Below are 8,749 nucleotides of genomic sequence, written 5' to 3'. Positions count from 1 at the left end.
AAATGTACACAATAATCGCAGGCATTGAGTGTCATCAATTTGCGCCTATTATAAACCTATATTTATTCCACTAAATGAGCAATCAACTCATGTCCATTATGAAGCCACTAATTGTGTAATCAATTCAATGGACCAATTCAAGATTAGTCTCACAATCTCCCCCGTAAGCTTGATTTGGTTCGAAATTGTTTACGCCAAGCAGATCTCGCATTTTCGCGAATTTGACTCTTGCTAGAGCCTTGGTGAGAATATCCGTACACTGCTCTCCGGTGCTTACGAACTTCACGATGATCTGTCAATTCTCGACACACTCGCGAGTAAAGTGAAATCGAGTGTCAACGTGCTTGCTGCGTCCATGAACCACCGTCTGTAGCAACTGCATTTGCCGCAACTTTTGCGACAAACTTACGAACACCTGCCGCAACTCCTTGTGTGAAGAACCTGCGAATTCCGCTGCAACTGCACCTGACACAACTCATCGTGCGACAAACCTGCAAAGTCCGCTGCAACTGCAACTGCACCTGCCGCAACTTCTCGTGCGACAAACGTGCGAAGTCCGCTGCAATTACACCTGCTGCAACTACTCGTGCGACAAACCTACGAACTCCGCTGCAACTGCACCTATCGTAACTCCTCGTGCGGCAAACCTGCGAATTCCGCTGGCAGAATTCGAAATTGTGATGTCACTAAAAAGCAAAGGAATACCAATCTTTGTCTTTCGGCCTTATCTTGAATCTCGACGGCTTTATTGCAGGGATCATGCCATGCCATCCAGTTTTTATTTTTATTTTTATTTTTTTTGACTTGCAAGGCTATGCTGTCATTGCTGCTTTTGTTTGGCAGCAGTAGAAATCAGAAAGCACGCTGTGCTGTCAGTGTAAGATGACAAGGAGTCTACTTGGAAGTGAGAGAGATATATATCAGAAGAGAAGAAAAGGGCACATGGCTTAGTGCCCATTTAGTTTCGTACAATTTAGAAACTATGTTCTTAACCAAAAAGAAAAAAAAAATGAAATTTATCATCATTTCATTTGATTTAATTTTCAAACTCTGTCTAAAGTGAAATTTAAAATGAGGAAAACAAATGCTAAACTCTTCTTCAGCTTTACACAGCTGATGAAGTCAAACCATGCATCCATCCATCATGGTCTTGGTTATCAAAGAGGTGGAGAAAGAGAAGCAACTCTGGAGAAAAAAGCTTGGAACGTTAACGCCGGTCATTTTCTTTCACACCTCGTTTCTTTCATGGGGTTTAATGCTATCAATTTAATGGACATGTATGCATGCATGTGAAAGAGCAATCACTGATGCTGAAAATAACAGTAGACCGATGCTGAAGAATTTTTAATCTTCATTAGATTACCATAATTAAGAATCAATTATCAATCTCAAATTTGTATTCTTTTTTACTGGTTACAAGTATTTAATGAACATGTTTTGAAGCGAGGTACCTTGAGTGTGTACTTTTACTTATAAATGATATAATTATAATTATGAGATATCTTCAGTAGCAAATTACATATCGTCATAAAATTTTCTATATATATATAATATAGAAAAAAATTAGCATAATAAAAAATGATATGATCATTTCAGTGAATGTCAACTTGGATAATGTCATCCAATAGGCTCTAATTAGCACAATAGGAAGCAAGAGCACGTTCATACATGGCAAGTTTGTGAACGTGTATGGGTATCCAAGAACATAAAAGAGTGATGAGGACTATAACAAAAAGAGAGAAGTTGAGATCACGAGGAAAATTTCAAAACCAAACTTATCCTTTCTTAAGTGCTAGGATCAACAAGAATAAAAGTGGATGAGATTATTTTAAAAAGAGATAATGAGGCTTGCTTGTCATACTCTTTTCAAGGAGCCTTGCTTTAGAGATAAGATGCTTACATCAAATGAAAGTCGTTGATATTTCGGGACATTTACGTCTATACCATGCAATTATTTAGGATTTATGTGTGTGACAAGTAAATATTGCTTTGTATATGTATACCATAATATTCTTTCTCGTCCAACATTCCTACCACACCCATTTATTCGTAACCTCCCATCAAAAGAGAAGAAATCCTGCCCAATACTCCCCGGCGAGCGTGTGAAAGCCTTCGTCTCCCTCGCGAGTCGTACACATAGCCTTAGCGAGAGCGCAAAACCCTTTTTCTCTCTTAAGAGACACTTGTGCAGCCCTGCCTCCCTTACGAGTCACTCGCACATTCATCAGTGGTCATTCAGGCAACAACAGAGCTAGCCATCCAATCGAATGGTACTAGCCGTTTCCAAGGAGGTGAATAGCTGTAGTGGGAGTAAAAGGGCTTTGCATGATTAAGATATTATGTGAAATCTTTTGCTTCCCTCATTTTCATTTTTTCTTTTTTAATGAGGAATAACTGAGTACTATCATTCAGAAATTTAGTGAGTCTAATATAAAAACAAAGTGTTGTTCTAATATGTTGTAGGACACTACAAAATTTCGAGCTATTTGAGAAACTATTAAAATATCATAGGTTCTAAAAAAATAAATGTTTATTACTTTTTCATTTGCTAAAAACACTTATTCTATTAGGTGTGACTTATATACCGTATAAGGGATAAATAATGTAGTGGAGCGGAAGCATCTGTTCAATTGGAGGAGTTTTATGTTATGTGGGTTGGGGGTGCGGGGGCAACGCCCTCGCGGTATTGTACAAGGGTAATTCTATAATTACATATTGTGCTTTAGGGATATATATATAGATGTTTGTAACCTTATATTTTAATTTTGTATCATGTACTATTTTCTGAATTAAAGAAAAGTCGTCGCTCCGCTTCCGAGAACGTAGACATCTTTGTCGAACCTCGTTAATGTGTTCTTCTCCTGGATTTGTGCCGATTCTCATTTCTTTGCCCTAAAATTTCTCAACATATTCCAACTAAACTTTTGATGAAATAATTTACCGACAACATTCTAATTTGTGACATTATCATCAAAGATAATGTTTGATGGGTATTCCTCCACTACAGGAATTTAGTTTGTTACCGACAATAATGACAGATAAATCATATGTAATATATTTACTAACGGTTTAGCGACAACAAAGTTGACTTAACAAAAATGTTTTATCGATAATGAAATTACCGACAGATGTAGCGGTGGTTTAAATTAACTGACGGGTATCGAATGTGCCATAACTATCGCTCTTGATTCAAAAACATGTCGTATTTAACTATAGCTTAACCATTAGTTTTATAAATGACACAAGTATCTGTAGGACAAGTGTTGCATTGCAGTCGGAAAATTGTCGTTGTTCCCTTGATAAAATATCGCTCAATCGTCAGTTAACATGAGAATTTACTGACGGTTTTGTCCGTAATAAAAGTGCAACACTTTGTCCAGATATCACTCATTCAATAAACCGTCGGAAAACTATCAATATATGACCAATGGATCATAAAACCAACATAAAGTCATACAAATTTGTACCATTAGTAAAAAAGTTGTAGCTCTCTTTCAACGCTACAATCTACATGCCTGTAATATTAACAGTGCAATCAAAATACAACACAACAACAAAACTAGTTAACACATAAATCATATAAAAAAATAAAAGAAAATTAATAGAATTAAATCAATTGGAATATGCAACTGCACAATAAAAATAATGTTCATTGATAATAAATTGTTTAATACAAAAAAATAAAAAATAAAAATCCTCTACTCAGCCTCCTGGGTCCTCTCTCCATTACTATCATCCCCACCCTCATCTAAAAAAATCCTCTACTCAGCCTCCTGTGTCCTCTCTCCATTACTATCATCCCCACCCTCATCTTGCACTAGCTCCTTCCCTTTCTGTAATTCAGAATGCAGCACCGCTTCTATCTATACCCTCATCTCCTATCTCAGGGCAGCTACATGGAAACAACATCAACAACAACTTGACGACACATCTTCTCCTCCTGTGAAGTGGAAGTGGATGCACCGAATGTGTTAGAGACAGAACATGCATCATAAGCCGATGCTTGGAACCCCAGCCCATAAACCCTACTTTTCTTCTTCTTGCTGACAACGTCCCTCCAGAGGTCATACTTAGAAGGAAGCAGGATGTGCCTAAACCACAACCCGTTGTTGAGATAAGCTCTCCTTGAGCCTCTAGAAGGCCGCTTACAAAACATATGATTAATGAAAGTGAGATACTAAATAAAATTTATTAGTTATTTGAATTTTATACTCATTGATCTTGTGAATTATATTGGTCGCCTGCAATTTGCTCTCCACCTCAGAATGATCCGTCTACCGCCTATGAGTGTGCTCATGTAACTCTGCAACAGTTAGCTCTGATCCTTTCTCCAGTATCTGTCAGTGTAATGAAATAATTAACATATATTTAATGTGAAATAAGATTTAATGCAAAAAAAAAAGTCTTAACAGACTCTTATTGTACTACGTATGGGGGAGCGCTCCATCTGTGTGCTCCAAGGCCCTCATGTCCCCGCAGTCAGAGCATTGATTCAGCTTTGCCTGCTTCCTCTTCCTCTGATACTCAGGAGAGTCCTAGGTCCCGAGTAGTGAGTCAAACACATCCTCGCCCAGTCATAAGGAGCGCTCACATGGCCGATGTATAACACCAAACGGGTCAAGCAGACGATCACTCATCTTGTGCTCGAATTTCATGCAGATATGTGCCTCCTCCTCAGGGGGTCAAGGCCATTGTTTCTGTAAATTGAATTAGAAATTGTAAGATTCATAAAAATAAATACATAATTATAACTACCATGTTTGGGGTTTATATCTCTGATCGAATAGATGACTTGTGTAGTGGGACTAAATCTGAAAATAACAAATGATTGATTCTCTATTAAATTAAAAAAATTTAAGGCAGAATTGTCAAAATTAAATTTAAACTTATTTATTACCCACTGCACGAAGTTGATGACAACTACTCATGCTGTTTGAACTGGTTGACACATTAATAGTAGTTGATGCTGACACTACTAGTGGTGTCGTGGTTACGGCTGGTGGATGTGGTTGTGTCACGACCGTGACTGGTAGAGGCGGTGGCGTAATGGCCGTGATTGGTGACGGTGGTAATGTCATGGCTGGTGGTGTCGTGGTCGTGATTGGTAGAGGTGCTGGTTTGGTTGTTGGGGTTGAAGGCTATGTCAATGTGGTCTCCGTACCACCACGTCCACAGCCTTGTCGACTGACATTCCTTCGGATAAGAATGAAATATGTGACATGTAGAGGGCATACTTTTCCATTTTTACATCTTTTTATACTATAAAATGCTTGAGAAATGTATTATTTATGTTAATTTTGTAGGGTGCATGGAGAACAGAGGAATTGGAGAGAGAAAGAGTGAAAACAAGCATAATTTGAGGAATTTCTCGGGCTTGCGGCACCAACACCTCCAAGACGGCGTGCATGTTATAACAACAATGCACCTGCGCTGTGTTTGACACCCCCACGCTCTATGTAAAGCACCTGCGTCGCAAGACAACACGTTTGCACCGACTAGTATGTTCAAGCTTCAGCACCTCCACACGATAATCATGACGCACCTACGTTGTATTCAACGCGCCCGTTCCCTCGTCGCAGTGCACCCACGCCAATTCGCATAATCAATTTTGGCAAGAATTTTCTTGGCTTTGTCGAGCCTTGCCTATAAATTAATTCATAAGGCCGATCTTAGGCATCTTTGAATGGTTGGAGGCTACAAGCAAGTTTAGGGTTTGATTAGAGAGAGTTCTCCAAGGAGATTTCCTTCCTTCCTTTGGATTGAAACCTTTAAGGGCGAGTTTTCTTTGAAGTTCCTGAGAGGTAAGAGAGGAAAGGGACCTAAAAAAAAAAATCATTAAGCGCAATTAATATCGTGCGCAATTATTGCCTGAAAATATTAAATCGAGTCGTATCTTATTTGAAAATGGAGCACTAAATTTTGTATGAATGCAATACTGTGGATAGCCAATTTACTTGGCTTATGAATGAAATACCAAACACGAAAAATAGATCTCTGTGTATCACGTATGAAAGGGCATCAATTACTTACGTACCATTAAATTCTTATAAGTTTTGTTATGAAATTAACTTAACTTGCTAAGTGACTTGCATGCCACATATTTCACAGACGTTTAAATATATGACCGAAACTTGAATGTTTAAACCTAAATAAAGCTATAACCAATCAAATTTAAATATATGTTTGGGTCGGCTTGATATCGATTGCTTAGAATGGAGAGTCTCAAATTTAGCAATTTATATTAATTATAGCTTAAAAATCACGATGACATGATAGCTAAAAAATGACTTACGTAAATATAACATAATTAACAGTTATTTACCCATATCTTAATTAAATAGGGTTATGCATGATCAAATTTTAATTCCTGCTTTTAAAAAATCATCGATTTGACTTTGCCACAGGCTGCTTAAAAATTGATCGTTGCTTTTACCGTCATTTTTTTAGCAGTAATTCTTGTAGTGGGAGTTCATAAATGGAACTCTTTTTATTTGAAACATAATAATGTATTTTTTCAATATGTGATTAAGTTATATTACCATTTCATGAACTATATTTGGATTTCTCCTTCTTTGGCTTCAAACATATTGAAACTTCTCTTCAAGGTTTCAATTTGGAATTTTGTAGTCTTCTAATTATTTTAGTTTTGCCATCACAATTAAATTATTTTGAAATCTTATATTTATATTTACATTTGACCTTCACTTCCCTTTTATCATTTTGGTGGTCGGTCCTCAGAGGAGCTATTAAACAATGAACTCCTCATTTGCTCTTTATAGGTGTTTTTTGAATACCTTTTTTTCTTGATTACTTTTATTATTAGTGCTTTCAATATTTTCTCTCAAATATCCTATCAATTTATTTATTATTATTTTTTTCTTATGAACATTTCATTGTCGATTTTCTTTATATTTGTCTAGATGGCAAATATGAATAAGTGAATTCATCTCACCTTTAAATTTTATGGCTTTTAGAGTAATGTGAAGAGCACAAGTCAAAGAAAATATAAAGGGGACATCAAAAGACAATTAATAGACAAAGATTTGCATAACTTTAATGAGCTACTAAAGGAGATTGAGATGATTTGACCTTGGTTACAAGGATCTAGTTATGAGTTATAATACTACATTTATGACACATCTCCTAAAGAATAAAAGCTCATCTCATTCAACCATGACTTGGGAAGATAGTGAGACTAATTGGTGATTGTGAACGAGCTGAGATAGTTATTATGGTAGAAGAAGTTCCAGAGAGTCAAAAAGATTCAATTGCAACAAAAATTAAAGTCACATGTCAGAGAATCACAAGTCAAATTTTGAAGTGTTGATAATGCTTTGGTTGAAATTAATTCATATAATATTGTGCCATTGGTGCTGTGGTTGTTTCTCTGACTCTATGAAATTCAAGCAATCTATATGATCCAAGAGCATTATAAACAATTTTGGAGTTATATAAGTTTATAACAAGTAAAAGGACACGGGTCATATTAACTTGCTCAAAAAGAGGGTGGCCATGTATAATCAGTGCTTCATTATGTAGAAATGACCAAAGTTTTTTAAGTCAGAAAATTTGAAACTTTGCACAATTGTCCAGAGGTTCATAGGGTCAGGAACAAACAGGCGACATATGACTGGATTGCTAATTAGATTCAATTCATTGTTAAGAAATAACAAGATGTCCCATTGTGACAAATAAAAATTGCTTAGAGCATGCATGCAAACTATTTTTTTATATTGACCTTGAGTACTAGTGTTTCTTTTTTTCATTTTTAGTAATAGATATGGTCGACCAACTCATTTCTTAGATTGATCAGGAGTATGTGTTTGTTTTGATAATTTTGGTAAATTAAAGGAATATGAGTTGATTGGTCAGTTTAATTTAAGCTACGTCTTATGAGTTTCTCCTGACACTTTTTTCCATTCTCTTTCTTGTTCCACTTCAACTGTTATTTATTTATTCATTTCATTGAAAGGATGTTTTGTCCAACTGACTTAATTTGTTAATTTAACTTGGTTGTTATCCCATGCTATTTAACATATTGCAAGCATCCAGGTCAGTTCAAATAAAAATATTATAAAGTAAATAAAAAAAGGATCCCATGACTAAGAATAATGAAGAAACCAATGCAACAGACCTTGATACGTTATCAAATGTGGAGAAAAATTCAACTTTTTGCTGATAGCTTTACAAATTAATGATTACAATGTCCCTTTAAGCATATCAAACTGGTATACCACATCCAGTGCAGGACTTTGGTCGAGAAGTCCTTACTGCAAATTCAAACTCTGTTTGTTTTGTCCATCTGACTTCATTTGTTAATTTAACTTGGTTGTTATCTCATGCTATTTAACATATTGCAAGCATCCAGGTTAGTCCAACAAAAAATATTATAAAGTAAATAAAAAAAAAGGATCCCATGACTTAATAAAGTAAATAATGAAGAAACCAATGCAACAAACCTTGATAAGTTATCAAATATGGAGACAAATTCAACTTTTTACTGATAGCTTTACAAATTAATGATTACAATGTTCCTTTAAGCATATCAAACTGGTATACCACATCCAGTGCAGGACTTTGGTCGAGAAGTCCTCACTGCAAATTCAAACTCCTCATCCTTATCTACTTATTTGATATATGGTAGGTAAAGTGGGCCTTAAGGAAGGAGTATTTCTCAAGTTCCTTACCATTTGACTTTTGCATAGAAAGATGGTTTTGCCACAACACATTTTATTCAGGAAGCCTCCAA

Source organism: Phalaenopsis equestris, unplaced genomic scaffold, assembly GCF_001263595.1.
Source record: "Phalaenopsis equestris unplaced genomic scaffold, ASM126359v1 Scaffold000041, whole genome shotgun sequence".
Classification (NCBI taxonomy): domain Eukaryota; kingdom Viridiplantae; phylum Streptophyta; class Magnoliopsida; order Asparagales; family Orchidaceae; genus Phalaenopsis; species Phalaenopsis equestris.
This window is presented reverse-complemented; position numbering follows the sequence as displayed.